Source organism: Elephantulus edwardii, unplaced genomic scaffold (genome assembly GCF_000299155.1).
Source record: "Elephantulus edwardii isolate Elephantulus edwardi_28Jun2011 unplaced genomic scaffold, EleEdw1.0 scaffold00216, whole genome shotgun sequence".
NCBI lineage: Eukaryota > Metazoa > Chordata > Mammalia > Macroscelidea > Macroscelididae > Elephantulus > Elephantulus edwardii.
The window spans coordinates 2,331,650-2,356,454 of NW_006399966.1; the positions used below are offsets into that span (position 1 = coordinate 2,331,650).

General features: G+C 44.4%; 1 pseudogene; it reads left to right on the forward strand.

The window, feature by feature from the left end:
• Window positions 1–24,443, forward strand: part of LOC102856682 — a 173,725-nt pseudogene extending 149,282 nt beyond the window's left edge.
• The last annotated feature ends 362 nt before the right edge of the window (window positions 24,444–24,805 follow it).

Here is a 24,805-nt window from a genome sequence, read left to right on the forward strand (position 1 = left end):
TTTTCTTTACCGAGACGAGTTATTCTTGCAACAAACATTTCTGCACAGCCTCCCCAAGGAGGCTGCCAGTGTCAATGTAGCCGCCACCAGAGGTGGCATCCCCACAGCAACAGGATACGATGAGAAGTCTGACAGCAGCCGGGCAGGAGCTGGGGAACAAGGGGTTCTGGGTGGCAGGGTCTGGAGACAAGAGCTGGGGACACTAGAGTAGGAACTTATTACAGCTCAGGTATTCCCATTTCAAGGCCTTTTCTGGATATTTCCTGTGCCCAAATGCCCTCCATCTCCGTCAGATTCTTGCCTCTCACTTTGCTGGACAGGCCACACAGAGGTCTATGGCAGGCACAGGGAGGGCATGCTCCCAGGTCAGAATGCAGACCCAGTAATAGCTGCTATTTGCTAGTGCCGAACGACACTAAATGTATTACAGGCCTGATCTCTCTTAATCCTTACAACAATCTTGTAAGGCAGGCATTATAGTCCCTAGTCTACAAAGAGAGAAATTGAGTCTCGAAAGGTTATTTGCATAAAGTCCCAGGGCTGGAAGTCAAGTTCTGTTTCTACAAACTGTGTTTTCAACTAGCCCCCCTCCATGGTGCTCCCCAAATGGATAAAACCTAGCTCAAAGCTTAGCTCCCCAAGAGTCAGGGTGCCTTTAACATTACATTTGCAATTTTGTCCAGACACCAGGCCATCTGGATCTTAATTGGGGTGCTCCATGTGTCAGGAGGAAAGAGATTATGAAGAAAGTCCACAGATACCCTCTTTTCAGCTAAGTAGGAATCCATGGGAGGGAAGGCAGAAAACCAGGTTGGAAGTCACTTTTTCCTCACTCTGACTGTGGGACTTGAACAACTTCATTGTTCTACTATGCTCTTCTGACTTCACATCAGATATCAAATGCTGAAAATTTGCATGCTTACCAACCCAAAGGCAGAGAGTTCGAATCTACCAGCTTCTCCTTGAGAGAAACGTTAGACTATTTCCTCCCGTGCAATTTAAGACCTCAGATTAGCAATGATGGTTCTGACTTGACAGCAGTGATAGAGACAAACCCCCTGGGGACCTTGTGAAACTGTAGATTCTAATATTGGGGTCCAATATGCAAAAATCCCAACAGGGGCCAAATCAGAATGAACTGGTTCAAAACCCTGGTCTCCTGATATGTAAAACAATGCAGTTGGTCGTGCTGTTATCGTGACCCAGACTGTTCATTTCAACACCTGGGGAGCTCACAGAAGACCCGTGCTCAGACCCCACCCCTGGGAAGTGGAAGAATTTGGTTGGGATGATATTCTGCACACAAACCTTGTGTAAGGGCATCCCAGGTAGTACTAACTCACACTTGAGACTGAAGACTACAGTTCTGTGCTTCTCTTGGCATCTCCAGCCCAGCTGGCCTATTTTTGTAATTAAAGTTTTATTGCAACACAGTCATGATCAATCCTCTACGTATTGTTCCTGGCCCCTTAGGCAAGATGTTGGCAGAGTAGTTGCTATAAAGACCTTATGACCAGTGAGCCCGGAACACTTACTATCTGGCCCTTTACAGACAGCTGCAGCAATACTGGTGCTCATTTATCAGCAGGGCTGGGATGCGGCAGAAGGCTGCAGGCTGCTCTCCTTGAGGCCAGTGTCAGCCGTCTGCCTCCTGCGGGTCTGTGGGGCCTACAACGGTGCTTTCTAAGTAGTGAAGGAAGGAATGAGTGAACGGATACACTAACTCAGACAGAGAACACATGCCAGCTGAACCCCCCTTGTGATTTCTTGACCTCACAGCAACTGGACACCCAGCACAACAGGCTGGGTTGACTCCAGAGGACCTTAGCCCTCAGGTGAGGCCAGGACAAGGAGTGCTTTTCCATCCCTCCTCTCTCCAGCCTCCAGAATCCCCCGCTCAAGCAGCCTCTTCTGCAGAAGCATGAAAATGTGAGTAATTCTCTCAACAAGGCAAATTCCCAAGACCCCCTTGCTATTGTTGGAGTTGCCCTGCAGGCTTTCCTCACTGGATGCACTTCCAGGGCAGACTGTGGTCTGCAGAGGACACTGTTTCCGGCGGCCGTCCTAGCCCTCGTTCACAGCAGTTGGTGATGGTGTTGGGAGGGTGTGGAGAATTAACTAAGTTCTCGCTCTCTCACTGAAAACAGTGAGAACCCTCTGCTAAGAGCTCCTTGTGCAGAAAAGACAAAGGACTCACTTGTGACTACCCTTTACTCATGTAGGTGGTTGTTGTTGTTGTTGTTGTTGTTGTTATGTGCTGTCGAGTCGTTTGTGACTCATTGTGACCCTATGTACAACAGCCCTAAACCCTGCTTTATCCTGTGCCAATCGCATTGCCTCTGACACACCCATCCCGATTACCCCAATCACTGAATCAGTCCACCTCATAGAGGGTCTTCCCCTCCTGCGCTGTCCCTCTACTCTACCCAGCATGTTGTCCCTCTCCAAGGACCTGTCTCTCCTTTCAACATGTCCAAAGTATGTCAGACGAAGCCCCAGAATCCTTGCCTCCAAGGAGCAGCCTAGTTTAACCCTCTCTAGGGTGAATGGAACTGTTTGTTTTCTTGGCAGTCCATGGTACATTCAGTACTCTTCTCCAGCACCACAGCTCAAAGGTGTCAACTCTCCTTCTATCCTCCCTAGTCATTGTCCAACTTTCTGATGCATAACAAGTGATTGCAAAAACCATGGCCTGTATCAGGTGGACCTTAAGTCTCCAGAGAGACACTGTTGCTCTTGAGTACTTTATAGAGGTCCCTAACAGCAGACTTTCCCATCGCAGTACGTTGTAGGTGGGGACAAGATAAAAGACATCTGGCTCCAGGCTGCTCTGTCCCTTCCAGCTTTGGACAAGACAATCACCCTGGGAGTCCTGGAGAGTCCATAGTCTGGGGAGGATGTAATTGTCTCTAGTCAGTGGTGGCCATTTGGTAAATACTCACCTAAATGTGATTTAAGGATCTATTTATAAGAAGTTTTTCTATTTTAAAACCTCACCCTGAGAAAGTATCAGCTGATCCCATTATGGCCATGCCCTCTTCCCTCAGCAGGTAAGGCTGGAGGTTAAAAATGAAGGTTCTGTTTTTATCCAAGATTCTAGAACATCTAGATCAGAAAAGGGTGAGATACAGAACAGAAATGAAAATTTTAAGAAATCCAGACTTTCTGAAGTCATGGAGACTGGACGGACTATTACCCTGTAATAGGTAATCTTTAAATGGTAAACCAAAAGTATTTCCTCAACGCTTCTTAGAAAAAAACAATAGTTTAGCTTCATTAGTTTAAAAAAAATTGTCTGCCATGGGTTAACTATATGGGATCAAAATGACAATAACAATTCAAAGATTAGATAGGAACCTTGGGGAACAATGAGTTTCTTCTATTAATGAGGAAGAAATAACTCTGAAAAAGATGGTGCACAGCTTGAAGAATGTTATCAGTGTCTCTAAATTGTACCTGTGGAAACTGTTGCACCGGTACATGTATTTCTGTAAAGATTCCCAAAAACAGCTTCATATCTCAGTTACAAAAGGACAAATACTGCATAGTGCCACTGTTGTAAAGCGGGACTGACATCAGAGTTGGAGGGTATCTAAGAGTGGATAAATAGTGTATACTGCATTGAAATAGATGAGGGAGAGAACTGGCTAGGAAGAATATGTGATTAGGTATTATTATCATGACAAGAGTCCAGAATGAAAGCTGCATAGTGGAGTGGACTGGGGTGGGGATTGTATAACAATGAATTTTTTATTTATTTATTTATTTATTTTTTTACTTTTCAAAGAGAAAGGTGAACTAGGGGGAGGAGTGGGCAGGGAGTAAAGTGTGCAGCTATGAATGAATGGAAATACAAAGTCTCCGTAAACTTGCATTAAAACAAATAAAAAAAAAAAAAGAAATTCCCAGAGATTATTGCCCTGAGCTAGTCTTTAAATCTTGAACCAAAACTAGTCTCTGAAGTCACCATTTAGCTGAAAAGCAGATTGGATAATAAAATAAAGATCATCACTATGAATATTAGTCTCCTTTTAAAAATTAACTGTTGCTGTTGTTAGGTGTCATCGAGTCGAGTACAACTCATAGCAACCCTATGAACAAAAGATCTAAATCTCGCCCTATCCTGTGCCATCCTCACACTTTCTGACACACAAGAGCCCATTGCAACAGTCACCTCATCAATCTACCTAGTTCAGGGTCTTTCTCTCCTTCACCGACCCTCCACCCTTCCCAGCATCATGTCCTTCTCCAAGGAATAGCCCCTCCTAGCAACACGCCCAGAGTATGTGAGGTGAAGAAGCCTCATCATTCTTGCTTCTAAAGAGCTCTCTGGCTGCACCCTCTCCAAGACATGTCTGTTAATAATAATTATATGAAAGCTAATGGTTACTTCAAAACAAGCATGAGATGATAAGGGGTCAAGGAAACAAGATTAATGGAAACAGGACAACCAAAACAAATACTGACAATGTCTACACACTATAAAAAACTAACCAACATCACTGAACAATTTGTGTAGAAGTTGTTGAATAGAAGCCAAAACTATTATACAAAAACACAATAATTTTTTTTTTAATGCGAGTTCTGAAGTCAGCCTGTCTGCACTACCTCTCCCACTTCCTGGCCCGGCTGTGTGACCTTGGGCAAGTTGCTTTATTGCTCTGAGCCTCAATTTCCTTTCTGAGGATGCTAGTTGTACAGGCTGACATAAGTGTTTGATGAATTGTAGCTTCTGTAAGTACAAAATTGTGGAAGCCTTGATGATGTGCTGCCCAGGCCCCTCTTCAAGGAAGAACCCTCTGCCCACTCCAAGGAACAATGGGTCAGCCTCTAGCCATCAGCTGGAGACAACCAGGTGACCCCACGTCTTAATTATTTAATGCTGCTTTAACAGATACCCCAGTGTATGGCTTTGAAAACGACATTTCTTACCATTTAGGAGGCTAAAAAATCTACAGGCCCTCTCTCTCTCTGCAGGCTGAGAAGGAAAGTCCCTTGTTTCCTTTAGCATCTTTAACCAGGCATTCCTTGAAGATTATCTATCTATCTATCATCTATCTATCTATCTATCTATCTATCTATCTATCTATCTATCTATCTACACACTGGTTTGCTTACAAAGTTTCTATATATTGTTTTCACCAGAATCTTTTCCCTTTCCCTTACCCACCTCTCCCTCCACCTTTATCAAACTGTGTGACTCTATGATTAAGAACCCCTTCCCCTTGGATCCTTGTACTCATTCTCTGATAATGGTCTTATGCAGTATTTGTCCTTATGAGATGGAGGTATATCTCCATGTATCTTGGTATCAAGGAGCTTCTTCAAACATGGGTCTGGGTCCAAAACAATGTACTCCATTTCTGGCAATCCTTTCTTGATGGTACTTAGTTTCCCTCCCTCTCAACTCGCTTTTTTTACTCTAGTGAGATAAAAGGTATTACCTGTTAAACCCTAAGGAAGCTCCTCTTACATCTCACTAGGGCTCTGTTGGGATTAAGTGGCATTCCTCTTCACCCTTAATCCTCTTATAATTATTTGTAAAAGGTTTATCAGCTCATGTGGGATCATTACATGTTCCCACATTTTATCAGTATTGTTATAGATATGGATTTTGCAAGAACACAATTTAATCCATGACACCTAGGACATGGCCTGGCCATGGCAGTCCTTTCACAAAGGGACTAAGCAAAGCCATTGTGTAGGACTCAGGCAGGACTAACCAAAAGACACTGTCCTCTCTCAGTCCCTGCACAGGACTGACCCTCTGCTGAGCCTGGATCTTATTCCACTTCTCTCTCTGGCCTACCTTTATGACTGTTGATATCTAATAACCTTATGTACCCCCCAACTCTCTCAGTTTCTACTGCCAGAGAACAAAACCCATACACACATTCAGGAAGTCTCATGGCTGTCAAGAGGTGAGGGCTTTGGGTTAACAGCACAACTCCCTGTGGATCATGGCATCAGAACTTTCTCAGTCACTTTACCCTGGCATAATGCCACCAGTGTAATCAGCCCTGGGCTCAGGCTTGGACAATGCTCATTGTCTTCCTAGGTCACTCCCACAGAATATTGACAGACCACTGGTGCTGGAGAGGGATTGGACAGAGGTGATGTCAATTGTTCAGATGGTCATTAACCTGCCTTGAAGTAGGCACCTATGTCAGACTTCCAGCCTCACCAGGAAGTGGAGCCACCCACCTGCCTGCCTGCCTGCCTTCCTTCCACCCTCATACATCCTGGGAGTGCCAGGACTCTGAGACTAGGGCATTGTCCCTACCTTCAGGGAGTTTGTACTCTAATCAGAAAAGCTGACAAGAGAGCAACTCAGTCCAGTATGACCAATGCTTGGCTAGAAGGCACCACGGGGGCACTACGGGGGTACCCAGGAGGTCAGACGAGAAGGCTTCCTAGTGGGAGCTGGGCTTAGGGGAGCTGTCTTTATTGAGTCTTTAAGGACAGGTGGGAATTGATTAGCCAAAGGAAGGAGAGAGGAGATATTTCCGAGAGAGGGGAGAGCGCTGACTGCTTGGCCCAAGTGTCCAGATACTTGTGAGGATGTTATGGGCAGCTACCAGTTTTCCCGTGAAAGTGACTTTGCTTCCTCAGCACTGAAGTTGAGTCAAGACAGTGGCCTTGGACATGGTGGTTAGCAATCCATCTGTTCCTGAACAAGTTACTCAGTCATCCTATGGCCTAGTCTTCAGAGCACACCCCAGCTCATTTCATTCTTTTCTCTGAGTCCCAGGCTTGCAGGCCCTTCACCCTAACACGGCTCTCATCTGTCTCCCCTCCCCCACACACTTGCAGCCACCTCTGCCCAACAGAACACAAGCCCTCAATGCAGCCTTCCATGGGAGGTGGGGTAGGTCAGGCCCGGGGTGGGACTCCCGCCACTCACAGCTTCTACAAAGCTCGTTCCTCTCCCAGCTCCCCTCCAGGCTTGTGGGGGCTTGCTTTCCAGTGAAACTGGCCACTCAGTGAATTTCTATAAACAGAATCTCATTTTCCCCACAGAATCCATTCTAAGTCAGAGATTATTTCCTAGGGCGGTAGAATAAACCTTCACAAATTGGTTTCTTAGTGTTTGTGCATCGCAGTGTCCAGGTGGCTTTGTAAAGAATGAGAATCTTTCTAAATCACCTGGTACTTCACCTCTTCTCTCTCTCTAATCAGAGGTCATCTCTTTTTTTCTTTCTTTTTCTTAAGTAGCATTGAATGTAGCTCACCTATCACACAATTCATCCATTTCAGCTGTATAATTCTATGACTTGTACATTCATAGTTGTGCATCCATCACCACAATCCATTTTGGAACATTTATCATCTCAAAAAGACTGCTCACATGCCTTACCCATCAGCCATCCAGCACCCCCTACAGCCCTGACGTTATGGTGTGGTGTGGAGTGGATCCTGACTCATAAAGACAGTCCATGATCCTTATGGGAGCACACAGGTCTTTTCTCCTGCAGAGTACCTGAGCAGCCATTGGGTTCAAACCACTGACCCTTGGGTTAGCAGCCAAATACTTAACCCTTGTACCACTAGAGGTCCTCCCCTCAGCCTTGTGGTTATTGTTATGAAATTGATTCTGACCCAGAAACCTATTGTGTAAAGAACAAGGGACACATAGGAAAAGGTGAACTGTACCTGTCAACAGCATCAGTAACACAAAACCAATTCCCATGAGGTCAGGCATGTCCTCCATGTTCACATACCTCTTTCTACTCATCTCAACACCAATCTTACTGCTTTACTGGATCCAAAATCTGATGTGGTCACTCATAGGCTACACAGGATCATGTTGAGGAGGTAAAAAAGTTATAACCTAGATAAGTAGCAGAATACAGTCAAGATGGCTTCCAAAATGTGCTTGCAGGCACCTCAGCCTTGAGCTTCGCAGCTTTAGGACGGGGTTAACAACTATTCAGTCCTGTGAATTACGGTCCCCCATGCTAAGCTGTCCAACATATTTTGTCAAAGGCTCTTAGCTCCGGTTCCAATGGGGTAGCAGTTCCAAGGTCCCGTCTCACATCAGGTCTCTGGCTCAGCTATGGCTGCTGCTCCTGTAGGTGTTGCTGGAACCCAGGGGATGAGTTATGCTCTCTTGCTGATGCTTCTTCTTCACTGATGGGGAAGGTCTCATTCTCCTGCTGTGGATTGCTCAGTTTACTGGTGAGACTAGCCAATCCCCTGTGGACTGGTGAGAATAGTCAATCCCCTTGGCTAACATGCCCCATTCACATATGCCCACCCATCTACATGGCAAGGCCAAGCTAGGAACGTCATCGAAAGATAAACTCCACACCCACGTACAACATAAAAACACTGACTGGTCCTGAACCTTCCTCACATTTGTTGCTTTGCTAGAACCTATTGTTGAGCCCTCGTTCCAGCCACTGTGTTTATTCATCTCAGTGAAAGTCTTCCTCTTCAACTTCCTGTCTGGAGGTGTGAGCATCCCAGGGCTGATAAGCAGCTCAGTGTCCTTTTCTTCTCAAGAATCTTTCTCTTTTTTATGTTCTACTTTGCTTGTTAGATCTCCCATCCTTCACCTAGGGTTTAGTGTCTCATGGTGTAGAATGGCTGCCATAAATCCAGCCATCACATCTTCACCTAACTACATTCATGGCTGTAAGATGGAAACAGGAATCCCTGACATATAACTAAGAAAAATGCTTCCCAGAAGTCCCCTGGTAGCCCTCCACTTACATCTCACGGTCTAAAATTGAGTCATATACTCATTCCTAAATTTATAATGCTGACAATGCATGTTCATGCTTTGATTAAACCAATTGTAGCTTATTCACGGAGAGTTAAGAAGGGATCACCCTTCTCTGAGTATGTTCTAGTTAAACTAAAATCTAAGAAGAAAGCGGAAATTAATTTTTGGATGGACACCAAGCAATGAGATCTCAGAAATTATTATTCTGACCTTACAGATAAGGAAAATGAGACTTGCTGAGTTCATGGGAATTTCCCAAGGTAATCCGACCTGGAAATGGTAGGTCTGAGGTTTTTTATTTTATTAATTTTAAGGAACATTTACAGAGATTTTGGTAGGTCTAAGTTTTAAATTCCATTCTGCCTGGCTGCAAAGGCCTTTTTACTTCACTGTGAGAATATTTGACCAAATTTAGACAGTTAAGTGGGTCTCCCAGTGGAAGCTTCCGCCTCACCCAGAGCTGCCCATTTCCCTCTTACAGGGACACAGCCTACAATTATAGGCTGACTATTCCCAGTAGCACTGAAGTGGCCTCGATACCACAATTAATGGCTTGTCACAGGAGGTGATCCCACCACCATGATATATTCCAGCCTCCAGCTAGGGCTCTGAGGTTTGGACAATGATTTAAAATCCTGCCTCCCCCTCACCATAAATCCAGTGTCCATCACATTTCTCAGGATAAGGACGTGATCTGTGCCTGCAGACAGATCCCATCTAACCACCCCACTCCTGTCAATTTCTCTCTGTGAATAATGGTCTCAGAACTTCCAATTCAGTGTGTCTTCCCATTTTCCTACCATCTTCCTGGTTCTCAAAGACACCTCCTGCCAACATCCTTGTTCTGTCCTGATGATTTGGCATGCCGGGCTGATTGATTACGCTTAGTAGTTGTCTCAATAAGCATGTGGGTGACTCCCACCGACCCTCTACTCTCACCTTCCTTGAACTGAGATCTGCAGCATGTCCAAGTCTAACAAAAATCAGATAAAATAGAAAACAACAGTTGTTATCACGCCACTTTCAATTCCTAGTGAGCAGATGCATGTCAGAATACGCTAGGACTTCAAACTGGTTCAGTCTAGTTTGCGCCTTGCTGAGATTTTGCATTTCCACACCAGATATACTGAATCTAATCTGAATCTACATTTCAACAAGATTCACATGTAATTCTTCAGTAGTGATACATATATGTAAGGACCAACTGGGGAATCTTGCTATAAAAGAAATTCAAATTCTCAGTGTCTCTGGGATGAAAATGCAAATTTCCAGCAGGAGATCAAAGTAGAATGAGTCTGTTCAAAGCCCTAAATTGTGTCCATGGAGTTTTCAATGACTGGTTTTTCAGGAGTAGATCACCAGGTCTTTTTCTGAGATACCTCAGGTGGATTGGAACTTACAACCTTTTGATTAGCAGACTACTCAAGGACAAGGACTAGGCCTCTCATCCTGACCCACAGCTGTTGAGTCAGGACGAGGTAGAAATGTCCCTTAGAGTTTCCAAGACTGTAAGTCTTTTACAGAAGCAGACGGCCTCATCTTTCTCTCTCAGAGCAGTTGGTAGGTTTGAATCAATAATTGTTCCATTAGCAGCCAGACAATTAACCATTGTACTACCCTACCTCCTTAAGTTTTTTCATAGGGACCATAGATTTCTATTACAAAGCAATCAGATTCTTCTATGTTAGAAAATATACACTCTAAAAGACTGAATGACCCTTGATACCTACTCACACATTCTCCCTCATCCCTTGGCCTTCTCTACCTTATTTGAGGACACCCTCCTAGACAGGTGAATCTGCTGTGAGCAGAAGCCAATCCACCCACCAGCCATAACCCACCTCTGTCCTGAGAACCTTGTGTGAAGATCAAGGCTAAGGTCATGGCTTGGGGCCTTCTGTTAACCAAAAAGGTCAGCAGTTCGAACCCACTGGTGCTCAATGGGAGAAATAAAGGAGGAAATCTGCTCCTGTTAAGATTTACATGCTCATAAACCTGATAGAAGGTTACCATGAATTAGAATTGACTCAAAGGCAGTGGGTTTGGATTTTTGGTTTTAAGATCATGGATTATGACTTGGAAAAAATGTACAAGTTGAAGGACTACTGAATATTAAGGAATGGAGGGAGGAAATCAAGATCATCTAGGTAATCAGCAGATATCGCACAACCTTGCTCACAGAAAATGAAGACTTTAAGCACCTACTGTGGAAGCGCAAGGACTACAGTTTCTGCATGGATTACATCTCAATATCAGGAAAACAAAAATCCTCGCAACTGGACCAATAAGCAACAGCATGCGAGGTGGAGAAGAGATTGAAATTGTCGAGGATTTCACTTTACTTGGATCAACAAATGAGGAGAAAGGCCTGGAGATCTACTTTTGAAAAGTCAGCCATTGTAAGCGCCAAGTTATTCTTCTACTCTCACACACGAGGGCAAGTTTCTGGAGAAGGATGTCATGAGCTGCAATCAACTCCAAGGCGACTAATTTGATCTTGAATATCAAAGTGTGTCCGTCACCTGTGTTCTTCTATTTGGATGTTCTGCTTTTCTATTTCAAATTTGGAATGTCTTCTCTTGTTCTTCTCCTATCTTCTCTTAGGGTATTAAAAAAGGAAAACAAAGGCAAGAAGGTGCACTGCAATCCCAGAGGCGCATGGTTCGAATCCACTAGATGTTCTGTTGGAGAAGGAGGGGCAATCTCCTCCTGTAGCAGTCAGATCCCATTTGACGGTACACACACAAAATATAATAAAATAAAATAAGGGGTTTTAAAACAAACAGCAAGACATCAAGCAATGTACCACTCTGTGCAAACTTTCTGGTGAGAACCTCTTTAAAGGGCAGGAATGTCAGCTGGAAGACTAAGGTGCACCTGGCCCTAGTCAATTTTCAGCAGCTGCCTATGCATGTAAAAATAATACAAGGAGTCAGAAAGAGCAAAGAAGAATTAGTATCTTTACAAAGTGCTGTTGGTGAACCACCAAAGGACAGAACAAACAAATCTGTTTTGGAAGAAGTGTAGCCAGGGTACATGTGGTAATAGACTTACTTTGGGCATGTTATTCGGAGGGATTCATCTTTGGAAAAGGATAGCATGCTTGAAAACGTAGAGGGTCAATAAGAGAGAGGAATGTCTCCATGAGGTGATTGACGCAGTGACTCCAGCACCGGGTTTAGCCATAGCACAGAGTGTGAGGAGGGACTAGGGTTTCATTCTAGTTATACAGAATTGCTAGGAGTAGGAACTGATTCAATGGCACCTAACAATGAAGCCAGGAGTTTCAAATCTACTTTTCAGCAGCATTTCATCTTCCAAATAAATTCCTAATTTCTCTAAAGCAAATAAAAGTGAGGTCACTCTAACTAAGCATAAGTAGTGGACATGGAATAGGCCTTGACCTTCAACCAGAAGCTTATCGATAAAGTACAGTAGTTATGACAGGTGCCCTGGGTTCCCTCCAGCCATGAGAGATAACCCAGCAAGTTAAGACTAATATTTTTCTGATTCAAGGTCTCCACAGGTCAAGGCAGACTTTACGATCTTGTACTGCTGAGCATGAAAAGAGAAGAAATAAAATAAAAAATTGACTTAGAGCACATCATAGACCAATTTTCATCAGTAAAAAGCCAGGAAGGTGCAGTTGTAATTTTCATGTAATGCCATGATGTGTTAGGCAAAAGATTAAGGAGCTTGACTTGTATTTTTGAGCTGATATTTGTGCTGGTAGAGTTATCTAAGAGGCACGTGTCAGATGTTGGACAGGGGTACAGTTTCAGTGCCTGCCATAGGTGCTGGTTTCCCTAGATATGTCTCTGCCTTCAGCAGAACCCTGGGGCTCTGTGGAAGATGGTCAGAATGCCTTTGCTAAAGTAATAGTTTCATCCGACCAGTGGATAAATTGAAGCCTGCACAAGGGAAGTGATTCATTATGCAAAATGAAAGAACAAGCTGAAACCAAAGAGCCAAAAAACATTTACCAAAACCAGGGAACAAGGTCAGGTCAAGATCTCCAAAGCTATAGGTTGGATAAGGGAGCATGAAGTGGGAACTAAGGGCAAAGGGCTATGATCTGAGAGGCGAGAGCCTGGGTTTTCAATCAGCTACCTGAGTAGAACTTCAAGGGAAGGCTCAGAGGTCCAGGTGAAAGGCCTTCTGCCCACGTGGAGAGGACAAGCTTGGACATGGGAGCCCAAGGAGGAGACAGGAAAGCAGGAAAGAGATGTTTTTGTTCTTTTATTTTCCTCCAAACCAGGCCTCCAGGAGGTATTCCCTGGGCAATCCTTCACTATATTCAACTCCTGTCAGCCGTTTAACACACTGAATAAAATATTAATCCCTCACTGAGAATAGCTCTGACTTGATTGAAGCTGACCAAGGCTAACCTGGGCCTGAATTCTTGTGAATTCTGGAGACAGAGCAGAGGCCTCTCCTTGTCCCACTTGAGCAGGGCTGAAGGGCCGAGAGTGAAGAAAGGGAGGAATGGCTTTTACCCCTTACTTTCCTCATTCTCTGCTGAGCCAAATGAGAACAGGAGGAGGAAGGGGGATGCTTTAGGTAAAACTGAGTTGTGGACGTGCTTTTTATGTGTGCAAACATTAAGAGGAAAAACAAAACAGGAACCTCTTAGGTAGGATAAAAGGTAAGATGTGATAATCTTAAAGCAGGGCTTCAACCCAGTTCAGTCATGGCTGTAAAGGAAAACTGAGATAGATCCAAATTTTAAAAATTTGTGTAATCTATGCACACCCATGTTTATCATGGCTTTGTTCACAATAGCAAGGAGTTGGAAACAACCTAAGTGGCCATCAACAAACGAATGGATAGAGAAGCTGTGGTATAGTCACATAATGGAATACTACACTGCATTGAAAACAAGGAACTCATGCAATATTATTCAAAATGGGTGACCCTGGAGGACATTATGCTGAATGAAGTATCTAAGTCATAAAAGGATAAATACTGCATGGTGCCACTGTTGTAAAACAGGACTGACATCAGGGTTAAAGGGAGACTGAGAAAGATGGTTTAAATAATGTATACTGCATTGAAACAGATGAGGAAGAAAACTGTTTAAAAGGGATATGTGATTAGGTATTTTTGTCACAACAGGAGTCCAGAGCGAAGGCTGCATAGTGGAGTGAACCTGGGGAGGGGATGGATAGTAAAACAATGAAAGAATTTTTCTTTTACTTTTCCAAGAGGGTAGTGTACTGGGAGGAGGGTTGGGAGGGGAGAAAAGTGCAACAGTGAATGAATGGAAATCCAAAGTCTCTGTAAATTTTCATTGAAATTAGTAATACACTTTAAAAAAAATTTGTGTAATCTGTAATCCTGACCAGAATGGGGGGAAATTACAGGTGAAAGGCCTAAAATTAAAGGCAACTTGGAAAAGTCGCTTGTAAACTCTTTAAGGAACCTGGTGCTGGCGACTGGATTCTTTTCAGCACCATGGAGAGAGACACACATTACAAGCAGCCTAGAGGGCTGCAATCTTTGAGCTAGGCACCATTGTTTGCAACTCGGTCATTCACGAGATACGATTGTATGCTGCTCTCGATTTCTAAGAGAAGCATTAAGAGGTTGGGGTCAGTAAGTCTGATGTCTACTTAAGGCTGAGCACCTTTTTCTTAGTACCTGTGCCCCTGGCCTGAGGTGACTCAGAGGTGGTCATAGAACTGTTTGACATTTGACTCTGAAAAGAATGGAAGAGGAAAGGGGAAGCAAATTGGGCTGTTGTGAGCAAAAAAGAATCTGGTCTCTCTCCCCCTCCCCCCTGAAAGATAAAGGCAACCTCAACTTACAAGCAGTTCTAAGTGGGAAAGAATGGGGTGAGGATTGGGGCCCAGGGACCTCTGAGCCTCATGTGGAAGCCAGCCCCACAGTAAAAAAGCCAGTTTCCATTGTTAGTTGTGCTAGAATTGAGTCCAGTGTGTTACACAGACCCTGTGGGTAGCAGACAAACACTTAATCGCTGTGCCACTAAGCTCTTTGAGAAAAGGGGTCCCTAAACATCCTGGTAGGTGCTCAATACATTCAGTCAGGAAGGCTGATTTATCCTGCATATACTGTCCATGTGATCTCAGGATGGGAATCTTCGAGCTATGGACCAGGCCAGAGATAAACTTTAGCTTCTATGTCTATGGTTATAATTTCATTTGAAACGGAATTGTCTGTTAAGTCAAAGAGCATGCCAAAAGGTATCCTAAGATTGAATCCACCTCGCTGCCAGTTCTGGATGATCATTCCCCTCTACCAACCCTGACCACCTGGGATCCCCGCAGTTCAAGGGGCTGGAATTCAAAGTCCAGGTCTCTCTAGGGCACAACCTTTGGCCTTGGGAGGTGCAAGAGACATATTCAGAAGACTTGGAAGCCTTCATTCAGTTCATGCGTGTGAGATGACCTGAACCTATCACCACAGCACTGTGAGAAGGGTGAATGCTTGTCCACTCTGTGGACAGCCTCAGGACCTGGAGGCCGCTGAAACTAGCATCACTGTCTGGTTACCCACAATGCTTCAGATCCAGTTCCATCAGGACCTGCATTATGGGTTGAATTGTCCCCTCCCCAAAATGCATGTAGTAAGTCCTAGCTTCTAAGCCTATTCAGTTTCGTCTGTTATGTCAAAGAGAGAAGATTAATATAAGGTGTATTTTGAGTCAGTTTCTTCTGAGATAGAAGAGACTGAATTCAAGCTAGCAGGATATAGGGAGCAGAAAGATGTCAACTCACCTAAGATTGACCAAGAATCTTCCTGCAGAACTGAGAGAAAGAGAAGCCTTCTCCTTGATCTGATGCTTAGAACTTGGACCTCTTGACAACCAAATGATGTGAGCAGAAATTCCTGTGTGTGAAAGCCACCCATTTGTGGTATTTCTGTTACAGCAGCACTAGATACCTACGACAGACCTGTCTCTTTCCTCGCCAATCTCTTGACCATATGCCAGTGCTAAGACACTAAGAATTGGTCCTGGCAGCAGGGTGGTGAAGGTGATTTGAAATTGTGAGCTGCTTCACAAAAGAAAGATACAGCCATCTCCTTCTATAAATATTTGCAGCCTTGAAAACTTTACAGGGCAGTTCGCTCTGTCCCGTAGGGTCACTAATAAGTCCAAACCAACTCTGTGACAAATCTGGGGGACTCTGTGTTTTAAGACAAGCAAGTCTCTTCCTTTTAAGGGCCTAAGTCTCCTCTTCTAGAACATGAGGAGCTGGACTTGGTGAGTGGGGATGTCCCCCCAATGTCCTCTCTGACCGAGTACGACTTCTAGGAAAGGGTCACGACTTACAGGAAACAGAGGTGAGGATGGGGGAGGGAGAAAGGAACTAGAACTGAAAGTGATAGGAGGTTTGGTGGGAGGCCTCTTGCACTCGCGTGATTAAACGATTCCGTGAGCTCATCCGTACACGCCAAGTGGTGCCTGACGCAGAGTCAATTCTTAGTCACCATTAGCAACAATTATAACAGTGATTATTAGCAGCAATGACTTATAAACACTCCACTTGCTTAATTACCTTTAAGTAACCACAGGTCTCCAAATCGCCACATCATCAGATCTGAGAACTGCTGAGCCATTGAACCCGAACGCCGCTGGACCATCAAAAAAATCTCTCCCAGTCATAGCCTTGAGGCGTTGCTGCATCCCCACAAAGTGCTGTTTCCAGAACCAGGTCTGCCAGTGTTGTCCTTGCTGCTTTCTATGCCCTTTCTTCATCTTTCCAAAGGTCCAAGAAACCCCACTTCAAGGGCGAATCAACCCCTGAATGCATTGTGAGTATGTGATTTCCTATCAACCCTGAGGATAGTTATTGGAATCAACTATAAAGTACCAATCAAGGGCTTAGAAGTCACAAGCCTGCTCTCACACTCCAGCCTGTCTGACCCTAACGCTCCTGGTTTGCTCTCACCACCCCTGTAAGCTGAGCCAGCCCCCTCTCTCCAGGTGCTAGCAAGACCTTTTCTTTTTTAACTTTGCTTTTACCTTCCTTTCTAGAAGTACACATTGTTATCGTTAGTAGTCTTGGAATCACCCCCAGCTCATGACAACTCCGTGAACAATGGATCGAAGCGCTGCCTGATCCACACCATCTCTATGATGGGTGTAGATGTGATCCTTGGAATCTCTGTTAACTTTTTGAAGCTGATCACCAGGCCTTCCTTCCTCGTCCATCTTCATCTGGAAGCTCCATTGGAACCTGTTCAGCATCACAGCAACATGCAAGCCTTCAGTGACAGATGGGTGGTGGCTGTGCCTGGGGAGCACTGGCTGGGAATCAAACCCCAGGCTCCTACACTGAAGGTGAGAATCCTACCGCTGGACCACAGACAACCTGTAATAACACATTCTAAATGGTACTATCACTGTCCTGGTCACCTTTCTGTCCCTTCTGCCCCTGAGACTGGGAGCCCCATATGTGCAAACAAGGACTATATCCAATCTTTCCCAGCGCCCCCACACCCAGCATAGTGCCAGGCTCACCACCAGTGCCAAGCAGGGCTTTTGAGTGGCACCATCCATAGAAGACCTGGGATTACTTACCAGGGGCATAATTACCACAGGGACAGATCTCATGTAGTAAAGAGCGTTCTGACTGCCTTTGGGTACTGAGCCCACTCTGAGGTTGGGGATGGTCTGGCTGAAATCTCATGCTGCCCCAAGCTGCTGCCTCTCTCCCCAAAACGACTTAAGTCTGGCCACATGAAAGGTCTCCCCATGCATAAATTTTTGTACATAACACCCATGGGATTGACTTCTCCCAAAGTCTAGCTGTGAAACCCCTTGGACCCCAACCTGGCTCAGAAAAATTGGAAAGTAATTGTGTCAAGGGTGGACACTAGGCTACCAGAGGTTTTCTGAGTGGAAATCGGGGTCACAAATGAGCACCAATGAGGAGCAGGGAACCTAAACCACCCTGCCCCAAATCTTCACTGTACCATTCTGACGCTGTGACCCCCACTTCTCACACAGACCACTTCCTCCAGCTTAAAAATTCCACTCTCCCCCGTGCCTCTCTGCCACACAGAAGGGCTGTCTAACGTGCCTTGCTCTGCATTTGTTTAATTAAGAGATCTTTTAACATGCATCTTTAGTTCTATGTTCAGTACAGTGTGTCTTCATATAAAAATCTGCAGGCAAATCACCTCAAGGAGGCTGGCTGGTTTTATTCCCTCCTCGCCTGGCCTGGTCAGGGCAAGCCACAGAAGAGCATGCTCACAGCCAAGCAAAGCAGACTTGGGGCTGCCGAGGACCCTGACTGAGCTAATAGTCACTAATGGGCAGGACTCCTGGCTGGCACCTACGCTGCTGGGGCAGAAGATAGACTGTGAGGTGGCGATGTTCCCTCACTAACCCCAGACTCACGCTGACTTTGACCGCAGGAGTAAAAATAGTCCTTGCATTTGAACTGATCTCCTGGGACTGTCCCATCAGCCGTGCAACCATGAGCCAAGGCACTGGTTCTTCTTGTGATTCTCGGGATGAGAACGAAGAGGTCACAGAGATGGAGGGCCTCCTTCACAATCACCCAGCAAAGTAGATGGCAGGGCCTGGTCTTCTGACCACATGAGGAGGTCCATGGGGACCGCTGCAGCTTTGTAACCTCTTGCTTAACAATTCTAAGAGAAACACCATGAGGGGGTCTGCAGGGCACAACATTGGTGTGAAGTTTGCTAGACACTGTAGTTCGTTCAGCTCAGAAAGGTCCAGACAGTGCAGGGGACAATTGTACGAACAGAACTGACAGCTGGGCTCCAGACCAAGTGTCCACGTCCAGAGTAGCTGACTGTGCACGGTGGCATTTGACTCCAGCCCCAAGAGAGGGGTGATGTGTCTGACAGAGGAGCCGCAGGAAACAGCTGAGCTCCCTGTTCCAAAACAGGCCTCAGCGTAGTGTCTAAAGGAACATTCTCTTTTAGAATTGAGACAGTTTGCAGTGCAGGGGCTCGACGTCCACAGAGGACGGCCTGAGTCCTCAAATCACCTGGGCCCTGCCTTTTCCTCCAGTTCTCCGGTTAGTCTCCTCTATGCTGCCTGCACTGACCCCGAAGTTCATACTGTCAGGACTAGATGCCCAATGTGCTGGGGTCCAACTTAGCCCTGTGACAGAGCATAAGGAAGAGGCCCAGCTGAGAACCTTACACAAAGCAAGATTTAGTAAGTATTCACTGAATTAAAGATTTGAAAGAAGCCATGAGAATGACCTAGAATCTAGAAGAACAAGTCTGTTGGGGTGAACTTGCTTTGGAATCTAATGAGACTTAAGCTTAAGGAACCAATAGGCTGGTCCTGGCCAGAAGATTTATCCCTGGGTGGTGCAAAAGAGCATGCTTGATGGCTAACCAGAAGTTTGGAGGTTCAAGTTCACCTTGGAAAAAGTTCTGACAACCTTTTTTTTAACTGAAATTTTAATGAAAGTTTATAGAAACTTTGGATTTCCATTCATTCATTGTTGCACATTTTCCTCCCTGCCCACCCCTCCTCCCAGTTTGTTTTTCTCTTTGAAAAAACAAAAACAAAACAAAAAAACGTTCATTATTATACACCACCACCCCCCAGTCCAATCCACCATGCAGCTCTCATTCTGGACTCTTGTCATGAAAATAATACCTAATCATACATTTCTTTCAAACAGTTCTTTCCCTCATCTGTTTCAATGCAGTAGACATTATTTAGCCCCTCTTTTCTTAGATTCCCCCAAGCCCAATGTCAGTCCTGCTTCACAACAGTGGCATTATGCAGTATTTATCCCTTTGTGAGTGAGATATTTCATTCAGCATAATGTCCTCCAGGATCACCCATTTTGTATAATATTTCATTATTTCCTTGTTTTTCAGTGCTGCATAGTATTCCATTGTGTGAATGTACCACAGCTTCTCTATCCATTTGTTTGTTGATGAGCACTTGGGTTGTTTCCAACTCTATGCTATTGTGAACAATGCCACAATAAATATAGTTGTGCCTATATCTGCTTGGGTGGCAGTTCTGGTTTCTTTAGGGTATATTCCCAGTAGGGGAATTGCTGGGTCAAATGGTATTTCTATTTCCAACTTTTTGAGAAAGCGCCATACTGCCTTCCATAGTAGTTGCACCATTTTACACTCCCACTAACAGTGAATAAGGGTTGCAATTTCTCCACAACCTTGCCAGCTTTTGTTGTTTGCTGTTCCGTTAAATTTTGCTAATCTCACTGGGAGAAGATGATATCTCATAGTTGTTTTGGTTCTGACAACTTTTGACTGTATGATCTACTACTTCTAATGGCTGATTTCAGCCACTGAAAATCCATGAACACAGTCTATTTTGACACGCTGTGGGTCAGAATTGACTTGATAGCAACTGGGTTTTTAGGATTTTTTTTTTCATGAAAATGATGTTTGGGGATCTTCAATTTTTCACAAGGTCTCTTCTACGCCCTATGCCCACTTCTACATTGTTTTGTTATAGAAAGTGCCCAAAATAATATAAGCCTCGGACTTTCCAAACTCTGGATCCATCCTTGGTCCTGGCCCTCAACATTTGCAAACACTAAGGTCCCCTCATTTAAGAGCTGAATCTCAGAAACAGGTAAACTCCCCGCCCCAAAAAAATTGTCTGGTTCATTTCTCGAGAAGATGGTTCATTTCTCCATCAGGCCCTGGACCTCCTTCCTTGGGGACTGTAGAGTAGATGCCACTTCTTATCAGTTGCAGAATTCTAACATCTGATTCTCCTAAAGAAGTTTCTCTTTATGTCATCTGATTGCTGTCTCCGTGATTTTAACTGAACAGCCTTTTCTCTCTCTCAGCCTTCTGTGGTCACGTCTCCCCTCCCCACAAGAATGTTGACACTTCTTCTCTGAAAACCTGTGTAGGTTTTTGTGGTGAAAATCACACAATATTCTTTACCATTCTATGTCTCCCTGGCTGCACACAGCAACCACATTTCCCAAGTCTCTTCAGGCAATTTGGAACAACTCACACTCATTGCTGTTGAATCAGAGCTCCATGTAACTTGACCTCCTGATGGGTTTCCAAGGCTGTAAATGACACAGGAGGAGATTGTTCATCTTTCTCCCTCAGAACCACTGGAGGGTTTACATTTCCAGACAAGTGCCATCAAGTTCTGGTAAATGGGATGTGAGTGAGAGTGATGGGAACCGTTTCCAGTCTTGGCCTTTCAGCGTATCTTTTGAAATCCTCCAGTTCTCCATCCCGTTTCTAGAGCCACAAAGAGTGTGAGCACAAGACAGATGTTACCTAGTTGCTGGAAGGGACTTGAACCTGGTGGCATAGGCCCTGGTGTGCCGCGCTCCTGACCAAAAGGCTGTGAATTCTGGCACATCAAATCCGCCAGCAGCTCCACAGCAGAAAGATGATTTGTGCCTTTTCTATTAAGATGTACAGTCTCAGAAACCTGATGGATGGTCGCTATAAGCTAGTACTGCCTCTATGGCGAGAAGTGGAGTGGAGGGATCTCCTAAGAAGTGATCAAGAGAGGAAATGAGTGAGTTATAAACTTTGTATGTTGTTGTTGTTGTTAGGTACCATTGAGTACAATCCACACTAAGAACAACAGATCTGAACCCTGTTCTATCCTGTGCCACCCTCACGCTTCCTGATCCACCTGAGCCCATGGCAGCAGTCACTGTGGTTGAGGATCTTCCTCTCCTTTGCTGACCCTTCACCTTTCCAAACATGATGCTCTTCTCCAAGGATTAGCCTCTCGCAGCAACATCACCCAAGTATGTGAGACAAAGGTTTATCATCTTTGCCTCCAAGGAGCATTCTGGCTGCACTTTCTCCAAGACATACTAATTTGTTCTTTGGCCAGTCCGTGAGATATTAAGTGCTCTTCTCCAACACCGCAACTCAAAGGTATCAATTCTTTTGTCATCCTTATTCACTGTCTGGTGCCCAGTTGAATAGCAAGTGAATGAAAGACCATGACCTGAATGAGATACACCTTAGTCATCAAGATGACATCATTTCTCCTCAATAACTGGGAGAAGTCCCTGACTGAAGACTTTCCCAGTGCAGTATGTCTCTTGATCTCCTGCCTGCTAGTTCCAAGGGTGTTGACTATGGATCCAAGTAAGATAAAATCATTGACAACTTTTACCATTTCTCCATCTATCATGATGTTGCCTATTGGTCCAGTAGTGAGAATTTTTGTCTTCTTTACGTTGAGATATAATCCACCTTGAAGGCTATATTCTTTGATCTTCCTCACTTTTGAAGTCCTCCTCACTTTCAGCAAGCAAGGTTGTGTCATGTATTAACACACGGTATTAATGAGTCATCCTCCAATCTTGAGGCCATATTCTTCATCATAGATTTTTGCTTCTTAAATAATTTGCTCAGCATACAAATTCAATAACTCTATTTTGTATGTTACATAACTGAAATGTCATTTTTTCTTGTTGTTGTTGTTGTTGTTACAACATCATAGCCTTACCTATCCTGACTAATACAGTATTAGGAGAGCCGGTGACAAAATAGTTAAGTACTGTACTGCTGTAAGGTCCATGGTTCTAACCCACCAGCTCCACTGGAGAAGAAACCCAAAGATCTGCTCCTATAAAGATTATAGCCCAAGAAACTCTGTACAGATCTACACTGTCATATAGCTTTGTTATGAGGCGGAATGTCCTCAGTGGCACAAAGTAACAGTAGCACATTCACTCAATTGCCCCTATAACAATATTGTCTCTCCTACCCATTCTTTCTACTTGAATTCATGATGGCTCTTCTGTGGTACCAGCAATCAAGAAATCAAAAGATGAGTCACACTGGGGAAAATTTGCTGTCAAGAACTTCTCCAGAGTACTAAAGAGTAATGATGTCACCTTAAAGACTAAGATGTGCCTGGCTCAAGCCATTGTCTTCTCAATTGCTTGCTGTGCTTCTGAAAGTTGGACAACTAAGGCTGACCAAAGAAGAAATGATGCCTTTGAATTGTGGTGTTGAAGAATACTGAATACTCCATGGACTCACAAGAGAAAAAACAGATCTGTCTTGAAGAAAGTGAAACCAGAATGCCTCTTGGCATTCTCACCATCAAGGATGGTGAAACTTCACCTCACGTACTTTGAGCACATGGTCAGGAGGGGCCAGTCCTTGGAGAAGGACATCATGCTTGGAAAGACAGAGGGTCAGCATAAGACAGGAAGACTCAACAAGATCGACTGACACTGTCTGACACCATGACTTTCTTTCTTTATTGGGCAGCAATGGGCTCAAGTATGTTGGAAAATGGGAGGATGGCACAGGATAGGACAGGTTTCAGACCTGTTGCTCTTAGCGTCGCTATGAGTCTCATTCAACTCAATGGCATCTAACAATTTCTACAGCTGTTTAAAAGTTCATCTTAACATAAAATAGGACAATGGATATAAAAGGACAGTCTTTAAAAATCTTTTCTTAGGAGGAAGGTTTAAAGCGAAGGCTTGGGGCTTCTGGAGCCCCATAGGGCGCAAAGAAGTTGCACTGCGAGGTGGAGGTGATCAGCCAGCATCTGCCAGCCTTGGGGCTGAGGGTGTTAAGGCAGTGCTGAGCCTTTGTCACCAGACACCCAGGACTTGGCCGTGGCCCCGGTTTAGTGGTGAGCCAGGCGGCCTGCACCCCGTCTGCCTGCTCATCTCTACCCTGAAGGACAAGGTCGGGACCCGCTATGAGCTGAAGGAAAACACTGAGCAATTCTTCACCAAATTTGTGGATGAGGAGGAAGCTACCATTCAGTTAAAGGAAGCTCCTGTGAATATCTAGGTAAGGCCAATTCCAGCAGTTTAAAGGCTTTCCTTTCAGCTGTGAGACTGGCTCATCAAGGCTGCGAAATTGAAACAGCACTTTTAACACTCACACTAGGGAAGACTTCAGAATTTGAGAAATTTAAAACTAAAATGATTGTTACTTCCAAAAAAGATTATCCTCTAAGCAAGAACTTCCCATATTCTCTGGAACATCTTCAGACTTCTTATTGTGGACGTGCCCGAATTGATATGTATTTCGCTTAAAAAAAAACCTTAGGAAATTCAACTTGAGCCACAACCATATAAAACAGCTTGCAGCTATGATTGGAGACCTCATCAACCTTCAAGAACTTAACCTTAGTGACAATCACTTGGAATCCTTTAATGAAGCTTTGTGTCAGTCTACACTCCAACAGTCGCTTCAGAGTCTGGATCTCAGCAAGAATAAATTAAAGGCACTCCCTGTTCCGTTTTGCAGGCTCCGAGAACGTACAGAATTAAAAGTTGATGATAACGAACTAATTCTGTTTCCTTTCAAAATGAGACAACTGAAAAATCCGTGTTTTTTGTCAGTAGCTCGAAACAAGCTTCCCTTTCTGCCCAGTGAATTTAAACATTTATCTCGTGAGTACTTAGATCTTTATGGAAATAAATTTGAACAACCAAAAGTCCTTCCACTGATAAAACTGCAAGCGCCATTAACTCTGTTGGAAGCCTGTGCATAAACAGTATTACATAATAGGATTCCATATGACCCTCAAACAGTTCCTTTCCATCTTTGCCAAGATTTGGATACTGCAAAAACCTGTGTGTGTGGACGAGTTTGTCTACTCAGTTTCACTGAAGGAACTACTACCATGAATCTACAGTCTGTTGCTCACACTGTGGTCCTAGCTGATAATATGGGTGGTACTGAAGCACCTGTTACTTCTTACTTCTGTTCTCTACCTTGTTATGTAAATGCCTCTGATATATTAAAGTAATAGGAAGACCCCCCCCAAAATAAATTCCTTTTAGTTACTGATGAAAAAAAAAAGTCTTGTCTTAGATATCTAGTGTGACTGTAAGAGAAATACCACAAGTAAATGATTTCAACAGACAAATTCCTTTTCTCACCTTGTGGAGGCTAGAAGTCAGGGTGCTGGCTCTCAGGGAAGCGTCCTGTCTGTGGGTTTTGGAAGAGGACCCTCGCCTCACCTCTTCCCTGCTTGCTTCCTGCTTCCTTGGCGTTCTCCTGCGAGTTGCCATCAATCTTCCCCAACTCCCCCTCTCCAGCTCAATTGTGTTAATCTCTTCTCATATCTCCAAGGAGATTGACTCATTACACAACACTAATCCTGCCTCA